At 44.4% G+C, this 16124-nt stretch overlaps 1 protein-coding gene and 1 long non-coding RNA gene across 2 annotated transcripts in view; one reads left to right on the top strand and one right to left on the bottom strand.

Moving 5' to 3' along the window:
- Window positions 1-16124, bottom strand: part of CCDC124 (coiled-coil domain containing 124) — a 390150-nt gene that overhangs the window by 179902 nt on the left and 194124 nt on the right. The window lies entirely within an intron of this gene.
- Window positions 1-16124, top strand: part of LOC138570134 (uncharacterized) — a 401651-nt gene that overhangs the window by 263208 nt on the left and 122319 nt on the right. The gene's annotated exons all lie outside the window — the stretch shown is intronic.

The following is a 16124-nucleotide window of genomic DNA, read 5'->3' as shown; positions in this document are numbered from 1 at the left end:
GCAAAGGTGGCGTTGGAGATGGGCATCTGAATGGGCGCATCTGAGATGCGAAAATATATACCCATGAGATGCAGGTGCGCTCATTCAGATGCCCTTTGTGAATTGAGCTGCTCCTTTTTCTGGCACAAGTATATAAAAAAGTAAATGGATATAAAAGTAACTAAAAAAAATTATAAAATGTGGAGGTGTGCTAGCACATCTCCTCACCTGTGCCAAAAAGGTTTTGAGAATCTGGCGCCAAGTGATATATCAGCATAGATTAAGGATAAAACAGGTGAAAACGTTAGATAATTTCTATTAAACAATTGTTGCTCATCTGAAATTCCTAGAACAGATCTTTTTAAGCTAAGGATGAAGAAGTTAGCCACATCGCGCATTCATTTTTTAAAAACAAAATCCAACCACAATGAAGATTAATAGTTTTAAAAGAACGTTATTTCATCCCGAAATGTTTTGCATATCAGCATAATACTGGCGTAATAGTGGGGATCATTATACAACTGGAAAAGTATACCTGTGACCCAAGGTACATTATAGCAGTTATTTGGGAAGGAACAAAGTTATTTACCTGCAGCTATGGTTTCTTCAGCATTGGTATCTTTCATAGATTCACATGCTGTTGAACATTGCCAGATTCAGGCTGGGAATCCTTTATATATGAACAGCAGGGCACATTGTAAAAACAATGAACTGCATTCACTTTAGTGATCTGTCATTTTTGATTCACCTGCCCTTCAGCCAACAGGCACCCATTACTAATTGCTCCACTAGAGGCCATCTTTAGATTACCTCAAGGCATGGACAGCATGTAAAGTTGAGCCTCATACAGGGTTGCATGTATATCTATGAAAGATACCAATGACAGAGAACTGTTACAGGTAAGAAACATTTTCCTTCTCCAGCATAAGATCTTTTATAGATTCATATGCTGTTGAATAGATTAGAGTTGTACTTCCAACTCCTTTTCAGACAGGAAGGAGCTAAAGGAAGCTCATCTCATGCAAAAGGCCTACCAAACAACTGTCTGTCCAACTCTCAAGTTCTCAGACGCAGTAGAACCATTTAAACCATGCAAGACTCCACAAGTAGCTGATGCCATGCAGCAGTTGGATATATGGATCTAGTAGAATGGCTCTTGGCTTACCAGAGAGCGATCTTCCCATCTTGTGTGGCAATAGGCAATGCAGGCAGACAGAATGTTGGGCATACATTTGGGATTTATTTGCAGAAGAGCCTTTTTCTTGTGAAACACCAGTAAGTGTTCTTGCAACGATAGGATCCTGCAGCTCGCCAACTCGTCTGGTTTAGAGAATTCTGACTAGCAGTTTTCCATGTGATATATTCGATGTTTGCCACGTGCATTGGTTCAAATGTTTAGCTAAATCTTGCAAGGACTTTATTGAGCTCCCATAAAGGAGTGACCTTGTGTACTGGTGGAACTTCTTGAAAAGAACTCCGATGAACTCCTTGATCAATCCTGTAGAGCACAAGGACTTTGTACACGGAGTGAGGGGGTTCCATGAAATAGCTGCCAGATGTTTAGCATTTATGATCAAATGGGCCAAAACGCTTTTTGCTACATGCTAGATGGAGAAGGCAGGGTAGCAACTGGACGGTACCACAAAAAAGCAGAAAAGATTAACCAATAGTGGAAGGAGCTTTGCTGTGGAGAGAATTCCTGAGGCATAACTACTCAACAAAACAACATGTGTTTATCAGCCAAGCATGGAGGCTGAGGGATATGTTGTGATGCAACACTGTCTCTTTATTGTGATAATTGGTTAAAGGTCAGCAGGAGGGCAACCTTCTGATAATGGGAAATAAAATCCAATAACCAATGCTGTCTGGACCATGCTTCCCTATGAGGGAGAGCTGCAGTGTGTAAATACATTCTGGAATGCGGCCACAAAACATCATGGAAAGCACGGATTGGTCTGTAGGAGGTTTTAATTGGGTGACAACTAGTTCGAGGAAATATTTCAGCCACCCCAAATCCGGTGTGAACAATTTAATGAACACAGTTCTTTTTATGAAATAGGGACCCTCAATTTAAAAATATCGATTCTCTACAGCGACAAGAAACACAAAACGTTGTGGAAAAAATGAAACTGTGTCCTCCATTGATAAACATTACCATTTGCATGCAAAAGCTCAGCCTCCCGTGGCCCCCATATTAATCTGTGCTTACTGTCTATAACTGCATTATCTTATGGTGTTGTGCGCATGTCCTAAATGAAATGTATTCCACATACAATACTAGATGCGTCTCGCTTCTACATTACTTCTGGCATAGTTCCTATTTGGTACAAGAAAGCTTATTTTAGATCACTGCTTCCCTAGGCGAGACTGGTTCCATCGGTAGAATAAGCAATATTAGGTAGAGAGGCACTTACTGAGCCATGCAAGACCAGTAGTTGTAGAAGAAAGAAAACCACTGCCTTGCTAGAAATGCATCTGATAATGTCTGCTAATAGCTGCAAAGTAGTTTACACACAAGGTGCGAGGACCTCAACAATGCTTGTAGTTTGTATTAGTGCGAATAATGTAGTAGAAGCTGAAACTATCATATTGTACACGGTTTATGATGCATGGACCACCCCCTCCTATGTGCATTACTGTATAAAAAAACCTGTAAGCCAGGGAAAAGGGTTTGGGGGGTTGCTTCACCGTATACAGTTAGATTGTTGGTGTGTGTCCTGTCTTGTGGATTATCTGTATCCTGCTTTGCCGACTGCCATTAAAGAGAATTACCATTCTACCCAAACAGTGGATCATGGAGTTCATTAGTTGATTTGCTACCACACACATAAGGCCTATTTATTAATAAAAATAAGTAAATCAATTTAAAGAAATTATATATCTATGAAATAGCAACAGTAACAAAAAAAACATGAATCTGGACTTTGATAAAAACACATCGCTCTCTGTACCTTCGATTTATCCGGATTGCACATGCATTGAAAAGTCTAATGGGTCTATGGATAAAGCTGTCATTTTACAGAAAACCAAACTAACTTGATCATCACTGCCTAGCCAATTCCCTCTATTTACCCTTTATTCAAAATAGATACATTCCTACTTACTCAATGGACATGTCAGAATTTCCAACAGCGTTCTAGAAATCACTGAAGTACGGGCTACTTGACATTCCTGCATGCAAATCGCTTGTTAAGGAGAAACATTTCTCGTTTAACATGCATGTTTGGTAGATTCCCTTTAAATTGTGCTTCTATTGCATTACCATCTAAAAGTGTACATTTGTCATATTAATGGGCTACTTAAAGGTGGTTAATGAATAGCAAATAACCCTTTCACCGTTGTTTTGAGTGATTTAGCACCAGTAACAGGACTACTTGGTGAGGTAACCAGGAAATTACGTCAATTACATTATTTTTCTAGGTATATACACAGTGAGATATCCTTTTGGCGCCCAGAATACTACTTCTGTTCTGGATTATTACACAGAGAAGAAGGCCGATCTCCACCAATATAAACACCATATGAGCTATTTTATCAAATCTATAATTCCAGAACATCATAAACTACTAATTTTCGAGGATGCACATTCAATGTACATACCCTGCCCACTCAGTACTTCACAAACAATATGTGATCATGTTACTAATCGGTTCATCAGATTGCTCACTCAGGTGAATCCAATCGTGTCATACTCATTTCGGCACCACCAGTGAATTATAGATTTGACCTTTTTGTTCACCGATACCTTTACACAAAATGTCCATTCCCAGCTCAGAATAACAGGCTCAGTGGCACAGAGGGTAGAATATATGAATCTCTGGTGCCAACTTTTCCTATGCTAAAATATCCATATTTGCATAACCTTTTACAAAATCAGATTTCAGCATGAACAATTAAAACTAAAAAGAAATAAGTACCTTTCTATGACATTTCCTACAAAAGTTATAAACAGAAATAAGATTTCATATGTAAAATAAACATGGTAGTTGTTTTCCCTTACCATATAATGGGAATCACCACAAAATGAAATGACATACCTTCTGCTGTAAAACAGAATATCTGGCGTGATCGTTACTTGAAGATTAGAGCTAGCCATTTATGTCTCCTGAATGTGGTCAACATAGGACATGTGTCCAAAGGCTCATTGAAGTTAAAGTTGCTGGCAAAGGCCATTTATATCCAAGACTCCCCCACCCACCCCCCGAGCGATTTCAGCATTTCACTGTCCCTTGTGTCAGAAATCAGGTCTCTGAAGGTGTGAATTTCCTTCTCCTGGCTGATGGGAAGATTTGATTATTTGAGAGGAGACTACTGCTCAGACTCTATTCGTTGCATATTTATGGTATTTGGGGTAGCTCCATGACAAATGGAGTTGTTCATGATTAACATTTGTTTTGCTCTGGAAGACGTGTTCTTAAAACAAAAGAAAATCAGTTGGTTCTGTGGTGGTCTATGCAGAGTCCTAAAACTGTAAAGTGCATAGAGTTTAATTACCTTTTAGCAAGCCATCCCCCTCAATAGCTATTGGTGGGAAGCTATGAAAATGCAACACTGCTTTTCAGGCATTTGTTGGTTTCATTCCCAAATGCAGCATTTAAAAAAAAAAATTACCCACTGCAATTGCCACTTTAAACAAAGCAACATAACATTTTCTTTGCACTCAATCTCCTGTCATAGGCTCCTATTGCGAGTTTCTGTAAGTTTTGATTTTCTAATATTTATTCTCACTTCTATAAAGGAAAATATACACAATGCAGGACCCAATAATTTCCTATGAAGTACTGTGCTTTTCATCCCAGATTGGACTGTTATCCAATTAACAAAATATTTCTGGATTCTTCCATATAAATGAAAATATTTCTCTTTGTGCCTGGTCTATTTTGGACTTGTTCTCTTGTTGTAGAAGGGCTACTAACATCGCACATTTACTTGTTTGTGCCTTTCAGATGCTATGTGCAGGCAGCCGCTCCCGTTTTTGTTTTTAAATTTGACACTTTTCTCTGCATTCTTTTCTTCAGTGTAGATTTCCCTACTGGTCCATGGTAATAGGGTTCCATTAATGTAGATATGATAAGGTGCATCCCCTCCCCCTCCCGCCCCAGGTGCCATAGAGTGGGGGTGGCTGATGAAGAAGTCATGCCACCTTGGTAGTCTGGCCTCTCGGGTGAGAGGCACTGCATCCTGCTGCTTCGGCAGGACTGGGACCTCGCCTTGTACTGCTCTCCTGTGGAGTAAGAGACACCCCTTTAGAAATGGGGTGGTAGGTTGTACAAGAATCTCTACTGGTTCTAGAAAGGCCTTGCCTGGAATGAAAGGACAGATCAGACCAGCATTACTGAAGGGTGTGCCATTTCCATGTCAATCTTAAGCAATAGGATTCCATGTCTGTCGTAATCAATGGGAGTGTGTACCTTTTAGTCAATGTCCCTCTGCACCCTCAATCAAAGGACTTATTGTCTACCTTGGTTTGACATGAGGTGCGAAATTAGTGCCCATTATCCAGCCCCATAGGTGACGCATGTAGCCAATGAATGCATTATTCACTGCCAATAAGATGGTGTGGTCAGATGCAGCATCCGCTTCTTGAGGAGTAGCTAGGCTTATTGCCTTTGATCATCGGGAAACAACTCCAGGAATGGTCACAACTCGCACCACAGTTCCCTTGTGTAGGAGCACTCAGGAAGTCACATAGAATTTGCAGATTTGATTTTGGTCGCAACTATGCTATTACTAGCTTGCCAAATGCATCCAGTGGTTTCCCTTCATTGTCAAGGTGGACTGATCATGGAAACGAGAGGTTGGTGTACCATTTCCTTGTAGCCTAGAGACTACAGCATCTGACATTTGCTAATTGTGCAGACATTTAGGGGCATTACAAGATTCCCTATATTTTAGATCTAAGTGATCCCTTCTGGCCAGGGCTGTATATTGATTCAACAAGGCTACCAAACAGTTTTCCCAGATGTCTTGCAGGATAGGGATGGCTAGGATTGTGTTACTGAATGTATCCCTACTCTAGTATAGTAGGAATCAATCCCTGCTTCCTTCGTTCAGTTGGAAATAAATCAAACATTTTCGCCGTCTAGGCTATTGTGGAGTGGAACGCTGCAATTTCCTCAGGCAGGGAATTTCTAGGCAGATTCTCTTATCAGCTGGCTCTAGATCATTATATTATTGGTGGAGGAGTGCGGAAAGGCTGTGCCCAGCCGAGTCTAGTCCTCAGAATCAGTTTGAATGTGGCTCAATCATTGGGACATCCGTGGCTGGTGCAGCCGATGTTGGCTGAAGTAGTCTTTCCGGATCTTCCAATTGCTGTTGTGGCATTCCACATCATATTTCTGGCCGCCTCGGGATGTTAGGTTTTCTAGTAAGCAGTTCTTTGAATAGAGATTTCAATGAATGCAGAATGTCCACCAACAGGTAGTTTGCTTCTGGCAAAGGTTGGATAGGCGATTGTTTCGGGATTTCTGGTTTTATGGGGCACTCAGGTGATGAAGAGAGGATATGAGACTAAATTGGCTACTACCACAAAAGTCCTCTTCAGACGACCTCGGGCTGTCAAAGTCCCGATCAATTTGATGCCCCAGAATGTGCTTTGGAGTAATGAAAGTAGGCTCTGAGATGGGCGGGACATATGGCTGTATAGTAAGCACACCTTGATTTTGGTAGACACTTGGAGAGAGGGTGATGAAAGTATGACAGATACTGCCGCAGGCATGAAACATGCACTCTTTGTGGGCCTTGTAAACCATGTGATCGACGAAGCAGATCTTGATGGGCCTCTGAAAGTTTACATGGTAGCAGACAATAGGTGTCCATCGGGGAAGCTGTGGAGAAGGTGGCTGTCGTCGTGTTCGAACTAACAGCTGATGCAAGAGATATTGATGGTGCGATGGGCTGTTTCACCATATGAGTTTTGCACAACTTATTTTTATGAATTTTTGGATATTTGTAAGGCGCCTATACAACAAATGGTGTTTCAAGGCACCACAAGACAAAAAAGGGTGGGATGGGGGGTACCAGCAGGGCGAAATGCTAGAGCGGGAAGGAAAGTGCAGGGCCAAGAGAAGAGAGAGAGTGCAAGTGAAAGAGGGAAGGTGGAGGGGGGAGCAAACGGGCTAGACAAGTGCTAAGGGGAAGCCAGGAGGGCAAGTGCCAGAGATTGCATGGGGCGAGTGTCCACATGCTAAGTGCAAGGAGGGAGGGTGGACTGGGCGAGGGGGGCCTGGTGCCCTGTAGAACTCAGATGGAACCAGGCAGCCAGCCACTGCGGCAGACGAGGGTGTTAGCGGGGGGAGAAGAGAAAAGTAGGGCCTTGAGGAGCTTCTGGAACTTATGGAGATCTGGCTGAAGCATGAGAGGGGCAGCATTCTAGAGGGAGTCTCCTGCGGAGGAGAGAGACCTACCCACCACTCTCTGCTTATAGAAGCATCTGATCTGCAAACAGTTAGAGCTCGAAGACCGAAGGGCTCTAGCAGAGGTATTTAGGGAGAGAGAGCTGGATGTAGCAGGGTCCCAGGTCCCAGAAAGCCTTGTGAATGATGCAGAGGGTCTTGAACTTGATCTTAGCAGCCCAACGAAACACATTGTGTATAGGCGCTTTATAAATAAACTATCATATCATTATCATAATCGGGAACCAGTGGAGAGATGTTAGGGCTGGGGAGATGCGGTCACTGGGTTTGAGGCCAAGGATAAGTTTCTGGGGGAAGGTGAGGAAACGGAATGCTTCCGAAGAGGTGCAGCCAATAGTGGGCCTTCTTGGCAAGGCCTGCAATGTGAGGAGAGAAGAAGAGAAGTCAAAGATGACACCAAGGTTTTTTGCCTCACTAGAGGGTGAGTGGAGGGGGGGCCATAGACTGCGGCCAGATGGTAGGAAGGAGAAAGCTGGGGCCCCAATGAGAAGGATCTCAGTCTTACTGACATTAAGGCAGGGATAATTGGCAGCACACCATGTCTGAATAGAAGACAGTCAGGAATGAGAGGAGGAAGAGAAGCCAGTAGAGGGAAGTTTGAAGGAGAGCTGCGTGTCATCTGCATAACACTTGAAGTGAGGATAGGAGGAAATCAGGTGGGCCATAGGGGCATGGTAGATGTTGAAAAGCCACAGCGAGAAGATAGAGCCTTAGGGAACGCTGAAGGTGGAGAGTGATCGGGGAGAGAAAAGGGCTCAGTTGAACCTCGGATGAGGTCAACCCGTCCAGTGCCAGGCCTGTGATGGCAAGTGTGTCACAGAACCGTCAGGGTGGCATGATTGACAATGTCGAAGGCAGAAGAAAGATCCAGAAGGATAAGAATGGATGGAGAGTTGGAATTGAGATTTGAGAGCAAGTCTCCACTGGTGTTCAGTAGAGCAGTTTCCATGCCTCGGGCTACTCTGAAGTCCAATTGGTGGTCATGGAGACAGCCAACAGATTCAGCATATTGAATCAGTTGGGAGATAACAAGCTTTTCCAGGAGTTTGCCCAGGAAGCGGGTAATGGCGGTAGGGCACAAGATAGCCGGGAAGGGGGGGCGGGTCAACAGAGGGCTTTTTGGGAAGAGGATGCACAAGGGTATCAGGGATAGCGGGAAGGAGCCAGTGGCAAAGGAATGATCACAGACATTGGCCAAGATTGGCTCAAAGGAGGCAATGGCCTTGACAGTTCCGGAGGAGCAGGGGACCACCTGTTTGGATGAGACTTTATAGAGAGAACGTGTCTAGAGACCTCATTGGTGCGATAGGCGAGAAAGAGGAGAGTAGGAGAGAAGGGGCGGTGGGCTAAGGGAGGCCTGAGATCTGGGGAGGGAATAGGGACAGGAGTAGAGGAAAGTGTGGACAGGATGTCCTGAGTCTTGTTTAAGAAGTGGGAGGCTAGAGAAATACATACAGAGGGTGAGGCAAGGCAGGTGAGAAGTTGAGACTGCAGTAGGTTTGGTGAGTTCCTTGCAGATGTTAAACAGTTTGCCTGTCTTGTTAGTGGCCACAGAGAGGCAAGCTTGGATATGGGCTCTCTTCTTCGAGCCTATGGAGAGTCTGTATTGTCTTTGGAGCAGGCAGCAGGCCAGTCTGTCAGAGGATGTGCCTGATGCCTGCCACTTCCACTCAGCAACTCTGTGTTTGCGTTTCAGAAAGGCTAGGTCGGAGTCATACCAGGTGTTGCGCTTGTAAGCAGGCTTCATGTGAATCCTCATAACGGGCAAGGATGTCCAGGGTGTTGGTGATAGAGAGGGGAGATTAGCAAGGGCAGAGTCAGTGTGGGAGACCGTGGCAGGAATGGGAGGGAGAATAAAAGGGGCAGCAAAAGCTGCAACTGATACTCGCTTCATCGGTCGAATGACAGAGAAGGAGGCTGGCAGTGCAAGCCGAGACTTAGTCAGGGGAGCAAAGAGATCCAAGACGACAGGAGAGCATGGCCAGACCATCAGAGAGAGGTGATAGGGTTGGAGATGGGGATGTCTTCTGAGATGAGAACATCCAAGGTATGTCCGGCTGAGTGCGTCGGACCAGAGTGATGAATGGTAAGGGAAAGAAAGTCACAGAGGTTGCGGAAGAGTCCAGTGGCCGAATCAGGAGAGTCAAGGTGGAAATTGCAGTCTCTGAGGAGGAGTACTTGGAGGTGGAGGCACGAAGAGAAGGAGGTGAGGTTAGACCACTCTGAGAGATGGAGAGGGAGACTGGACCAGGGGTTCTGTAGATGGTGGCGAGAGTGAACACAAGGGTTGGAGACACCAAGCCTGCAGATGAGGCATTTGAAGGAAGATTAGATCCGAGTGGGAATGATAGTACCAGGGACCCATTTAGCCTGTGCTTAGATAGGATCTTGTAGCACTCAGGGAGGAGTGTGTCAAAAGCAGCGACAGAGCTGGCAGTGAAACACGTCTTAGTGAGAGCGAGAACGTCAAGGGCCAAGTCTTCAAGAAGATTACATATCAGAGGAGTGTTTAACAGCAGAGCGAAAGTTGAGAGAAACTAGGTGAAGCTGGTTGCCACCTTTGAAGGTCTTCCGAGGAGTGGTACCGGGATGTGGTACACCTGTTGGTGGTGGAGGAGGGGCAAGAGGGGTGGCAGATGAAGGAACGGCAATAGAAGGGATGAAGTGGATGAGAGATGGAAGAATCCTATCAAGGAGGAGGAGGAGGAGGAGGTTGGGCTGTGTGCCCTGGGCCATGACAGTGCCATTCAGATAGACTTTAAAGATGCACCTAGAGGATGATAAGCCTCCCAAGAGTACTTGGATCCACCATTAATGGGCGAGAAAGAAAGGGCAGAGGACCGAGACTATGTGGGTAGTCCATAAATCCGGAGAGGGTGAGACAAAGGAGGTCTGTGACAGACTGCCTGGAAGAAGCATTGAGATAGGCATCAGCTATGGGCAGGCCTGGATTGGCGACGAGGAGATCTTTTTTTAACGTTTTCCTTCCAGGCTTCGAGAGAGAGGTAGGATAGGTGATAGAGTATCAGTTAGAGTAAATTGGAGAGATGGAGCACCATGGAGGGAGAGGGCAGAGGGATTTAAAGGGGGAGAGGGCTGGAGAGGGCTGGAAAGGGAGAGAGGGATGGAAATGGGGAGTGGAAGAGACAGGGAAACTGCAATTCACAGAGAACTGCACAATGCATGTTGAACGGACTAGGCGGCCTAGCAGCAAGACAGTTGCAGACAAGTCAGGTGTACGAGGCGTCTCAGGTCGCCGACTCTTGCCGGTCAGTTCAAAAGTGCTGGGTACGTCCACTGCTGAAACTGCTGCTTTACAGTGGCGTGCACATCGATTCTATTCTTGAGTCCAGAGCTTCTCCAGTGTCACCTTCCCTTTGGGAGCTTGCCAATGTATTCCAGGCAGTTCAAAGTGATAAAAACCCAAGAAAAGTCGCACTTGCATAATAACCCTGGGCGTGGATCTCCCTTCAGTGGTTGGTAAGGCAGCGCAGGTCCCCGCTAAGTGAGCCGCCGGGCACCCAGTGGGACTGGCTGAGCTAAGCAAGATTATTGCCCTCCCACCTGGCAAGCAGCACAATTTTGGAATTGCGCTGCTCCAGCAGAAGATGAGGTAGGAGGGCAACTCAGTGGGAAGAACCATCTCTCGAATACAAGGAAAGTGACAGACACAAATAGTACACTTCATGGGCCTAGCAGCATGACCGGCGCCAACGAGTCAGGTATACGAAAGGTCCCACAGGTCGCCAGAAAATAGGGCGGTAGCACTGCTCCAGCAGCAAGAGGGGGGAGACTCCAAGACACAAGCACGACAGTGGAGTGGTCCGCGGTGTCTTCCGATGTTAAGGTTGACACGAGGTGCAAGAGGTCAAAGGCAAAAGGGGCCTCACGCTATTCCTGAGCCAAGACAGTTTTTCTTGCTCTCCCTTCCTCTCTTCAGGAAAAAGAAGGGTCGGAAGTACATATTCCTCTCTTTACGCTGATTGACTGCTCGTGATCAATAGACATGTTACCAACAGATTCACATCAGATTCAGCCATTGACAAAGGCTTAGTTGAGAGCGCTGCAGGTGCATGTGCTGAAGAGTGACTCGAGAAAGGCACCTCCCCATCAGTGGTCTCGTGGGTGGACCCATAGTTGACGGCCCTACCGTCTGATGATCCTTCTGGAAAGGAGGGTCTAAGAGTGTCTTGAAAAGCCCAGGCTGGATCTTTCTTCCTCACCTGTTCCGCCCTGGAGGGCTCTTTGTGTAATCTCGCCTTCTTTGGCAAAGTGGCCATTTCCTAGGATTTGCTTGGCTGGACAGATGCTGAGCTCCCAATACAGTCAACGTATGAGGAAACACTCCAGTCATGAAGCCTGGCCATGGGGCCTGTGGTGATCTCAGAGGGTCTTATTAGTGACCAATGCTTTGTCAGGATACAAGCAGCACTTCTCCAGATAGATATTTGTAAGAATGCAGGTGGAGCAATTCCTGAACAGCATTCTCTTTGCTTTCAAATCAGCCATGTCTAGTATGGGGACACTTCAGAGGGCTCAAATCTGAAGGGATTAGGAGGTTAATAATTCCCTCCCTCAGGAGCTTTTCCTAAATGTCAAAGCGCACAAATCCTTCAAATATGAAAATGATTACTTTGTCTTCAAGAAGAGATGCACCACAAAGTTGCAGTTGAAAACAGGTCTGGAAATAGTATGAAAGAATTTAACTCTCAAAAGAGAACTGCCCAACTCTCAATATGAGATAAAAAAAACCTGAAAATGGCTTCCAGGCAAGGAGCTAAGGGGAAGGTTACACAATGTCTGGCTGCACAATTCATGTCTGATCGCTGCAATTAATGCACTTCGTGGCTTCTCAAATTCACACCGATGTTTATATACTGACGATTCCCACTTGACAACAGGGAATATTCAACACCATGTGAATCTATGAAAGATCCAATGCTGTAGAAAATGGGATTACCCATCTAGAGATCGGAAGCTTTCTGAACTGCACATATCACACAGAATGATGTGTGATATCTTCTACAGGCAAGGGTCGTTGTCTCAAAGACATGATCTCCCATTTCAAGCTGCAGTCTATGAAATATAGCGTCTTTCCACAGGCAAGAGCTATCATTGACGAACAATTTCCACTTGCATAGTCAAATATAAGAGAATATAGAGCATAGGACAATGATTTGTGCCATTTGCAAAGTCTGCATATGTTTTAACAGATCAAAAAAAGGAGGATGGATTAATAAATTCGTGGGACAGTTAAAATGCAAGATAGCTGATCCGCTATGTTGGTGAATGCAGAAGTACTTTGAAGGCATTTGTGTCCTGAGAGGCGTTTGAGGTCTGTAGGCAACAAATGAATGTCTTTGTAATAAATGGGGCATATTAAAGTTGGCAACAATTCCTACAAGATGTGATACATTTTGGATTTGATTCACCTTACTTATGTCTCCAACCTTAAAAAATAATCCAAACTACCCCCGTTTTCCTTTTGCAATTCAGTCTGACTTGTTAGTTGATCCTACTCTGCTATGACATACTGCAGTGAGACAAAAATATACCTTTTTAAACAATCACAACATACTTCTTGCTGGTTTATCTTCTCGGTCATGGATGAAGAAAAAGCAGGGACCAATGTGCTTAATTCTTATAATTTACTTTCATACTAAACTAACATGGAGAGATAGGACTAGAAGTTGGTCCATCGCAAAGGAATGATACAGTCAGCACGTCAATTTACATTTACGCAAACATTAGTAGAACTTTGAAACAGAGTTCTAAAGCAATGGGTCCTGTGCCTCCTCTATGGGGAAGAAAGGAGTACAAAAGGAGGGGCTGCAATCTTCTCAAAACTGCCAAATGATAACGTGATTAGACAATACCATTAACAAGTACGCAGAGCTACATCTTGTTTGGGTTACGTGCCCCACGCATTTGTGTCATACCAATTGCTGCAAAATGGAAGCAGCCTTTTACGGTCTACATTTCTTGTGCTCCATCCCTCGTTGATTTCATTTACTAGTGCGCCTCGACTTATGCCCATTCTACCGAGCTTTACTTCTTGTTTGCACCACTTTTCTGTGGCTTTTCTTTGCAACATCTGCTTCTTGAGCAACCATTTGATCAAGTTTTTTTCCTGACAGTTCACAGTTTGTGGGGCTCTTGTTTTTGGATGTTGGATTCTAGGAGGTTTGGTAGTTGATCTTCCCAATAGAGTTGTCCTTGCACGTTTGGTGATCGTATGCATCGTTTTAATCTCGCGTCTCCGGTTGGACTGGGATGAAGTGGCCATAATCTCTAAATTACCTTAAATCTGCTTTTGCAATTCCATATTCTCATCCTGGATGCCACGTCATTTGGAAGAGACAACATTACATACTTGTGTAAAGATAACCTCTACACTAAGCGTTTATGCAGAGGCAAACACTTCACTCCTTTTTGGATATGCTAAGAGCTAGAACAGGCTGCATCTGTCTTGTTATGCTATATTCACAACGTTGCAAATACTGGTTACTTGATTATAGGATATTGCAGTTTTGGGACTGTAGTTCTTTCTTGCTTGTAGCTTTAGGGAATACTGCTCTTTTAAACAGAAAAAATGTCCAATCACATAATATGCTGCACTGCTGTACAGTTGTATACATGTTAATGTTCTGTTAACTGTATGTCTCGAAATTCCTCATTCTTCGTTACCAACTCATTTCCCTTCATATCTGGTGTATGCATCAACCAAATTCAATCAACTCTAAAAAGAAAAACATGCAATCATGGGATCACTCCAGCAGAATGAAAGAAAAAAACAAGTATTGATATGGAGGATTTCTGAAGCATGCTCAACCGAAGGATTTTTTCATACATCAATTGGTGCATTCTAAAGCTTTTCGGTCCATTTAGGATGCAAGGGTTAAAATCAAGAAGCAGAAATGTCACACCGCCAGCGGATTCAACACCTGATGCAGGGAGGGAGTTGGATTTGGGCAGAGGGGAGTGCACTAGCCCCAGTCCAGGAAAGCAGCACCCAAACACTTCAAGAAACCAAATCCTGGTGAGTCCACAAGAAACCCTTCTGAGGAACTAATGCAAGCTCGTCTCTCTGCTCTTTTCATTGTCATAAAACTCTCCCTCATCAAAAATCAAGGTCTAGAAATTGAAAGACAGCTAGTCCATGGGAAAGGAGGCTTGGGGTATTCCTGCAGAGAGCTCATATATTAAAGATGCAGTCTCACGCTGCTTGTGGAGAGAGCTCCCGAACCGTGGCTTGGGAGCAGATTTGGGGACTGCTGAGCTAGCCAATACAGGTGATTTGGGCAATAGGACAGAACGGTGGCCTGGCAAGATGAACTTAGCCAGAACGCTGCTTCATCTTGTTCTGGCCGATTTCTTCTCCTGCTTTAAACAATAAACTGCAAACTGGAACGGATGTTGCAGCCTTTGCATAAAAGGCCAGGTACTGAATAAGATTGAAATGGATCTACCAAGAGGTAATCACTAGTTAATAAATATTGGAAAGTGATCATGCTCTTGAGAAGCCTTCGATGCAGTCTGGCTCGCTATGATCGTTCTGCAGGCTTCGCATTTAATATATATATATATGTTTACCGATTCCCTAGGCTGTAAACACGAGTCATTGCTCTCCAATTTATTTTGACAGTGACCTCCAGTGATGATGTGCAACAGGGACCCTGCCTTTCGGAAATGGATGAGGTCTAGCCAGATGTCACTGTTCGTAAGAATCCTTCCTTCTTTTCAAGTGTAAGACAAAATTAAAGAGTGAACCCCAAGTTGAGCAGCTGGTATAATATGTAAGGGAGGGGGGTAAGGAAAAGTCATCAGAGCATGACAGAGAAGAAAGAAGAAAAATGACCACTGCAGAAGGTGAACCATGCCGCAGAACGTGCTTCCAATCGTCAGTAGGACACGCTGATCTGAGGCTACGATTCCACTGAGGGCCAGCCTGCCTCTGCCCCGCAGCTTAAGTGTCAGTTGCATGGAGGTTTCTAATTAGGTGTCCCATCCATTATTAAAGTATATTCTATAGCTAACCAATCAGGTGTTAAAAGAATTACTTATCTCTAAAAGGACACCGGTTCCACCAAACAATTGCAGTAATGCGTCCTCTTTGGGCAGCCGTGCAGAACAAAATGGAGCATCGATATCCGTATTGCAGACAGTGCCAACAGTACTCATTTTTCTGCTGCCTCAACCAGCGGCATCATATTTGCTCATGGACTACCTGGAGTCCAAAGATGAGCAAGCATTGGTTATGGCAACGACACCCCCATTATACAAACAAAATAAAACTTTTTTGTTTCGGTCTCATGTTTTTTTTATTTCTGGAATTCTTTACAAAAGAAAACATATTAGAGAGGACTTTGAGGGTTCTGCTAATTTGAGGTTTCTCTTTCGTTTTAATTTTTTTTCACGGAAATAAAAACCGCAGTGACAGTAAAGGCTTACACGTGGAGCAAAACTCATACTTCAACCTTTGTTTCAATGATTTTAATAGCCCTGTTCAGTTATAAGAGTCTCTGTTTAGTGTACCTCTTCGAATCTGGGTCACCTCCCTCTCACTTCCATCTATGCCACCGACACCTCACCCTGGCAGGAGACTAAGTCTTGCTCTTTAGTTGCACAGAATTAATGACGTCATCCCCCTCCCCTAATCCCCAAAGCGAGACTCCAGGATATTTAGGGACAACAACTGACCCAGAGTTCCCTTAAGTGGATGTTGATTAG

This window comes from Ambystoma mexicanum, chromosome 1p (assembly GCF_040938575.1).
Source record: "Ambystoma mexicanum isolate Mex_15411 chromosome 1p, UKY_AmexF1_1, whole genome shotgun sequence".
NCBI classification, from domain to species: Eukaryota; Metazoa; Chordata; class Amphibia; order Caudata; family Ambystomatidae; genus Ambystoma; species Ambystoma mexicanum.
Note: the sequence above shows the minus strand (reverse complement) of the source record. Positions and strands in the feature narration are given on the sequence as shown.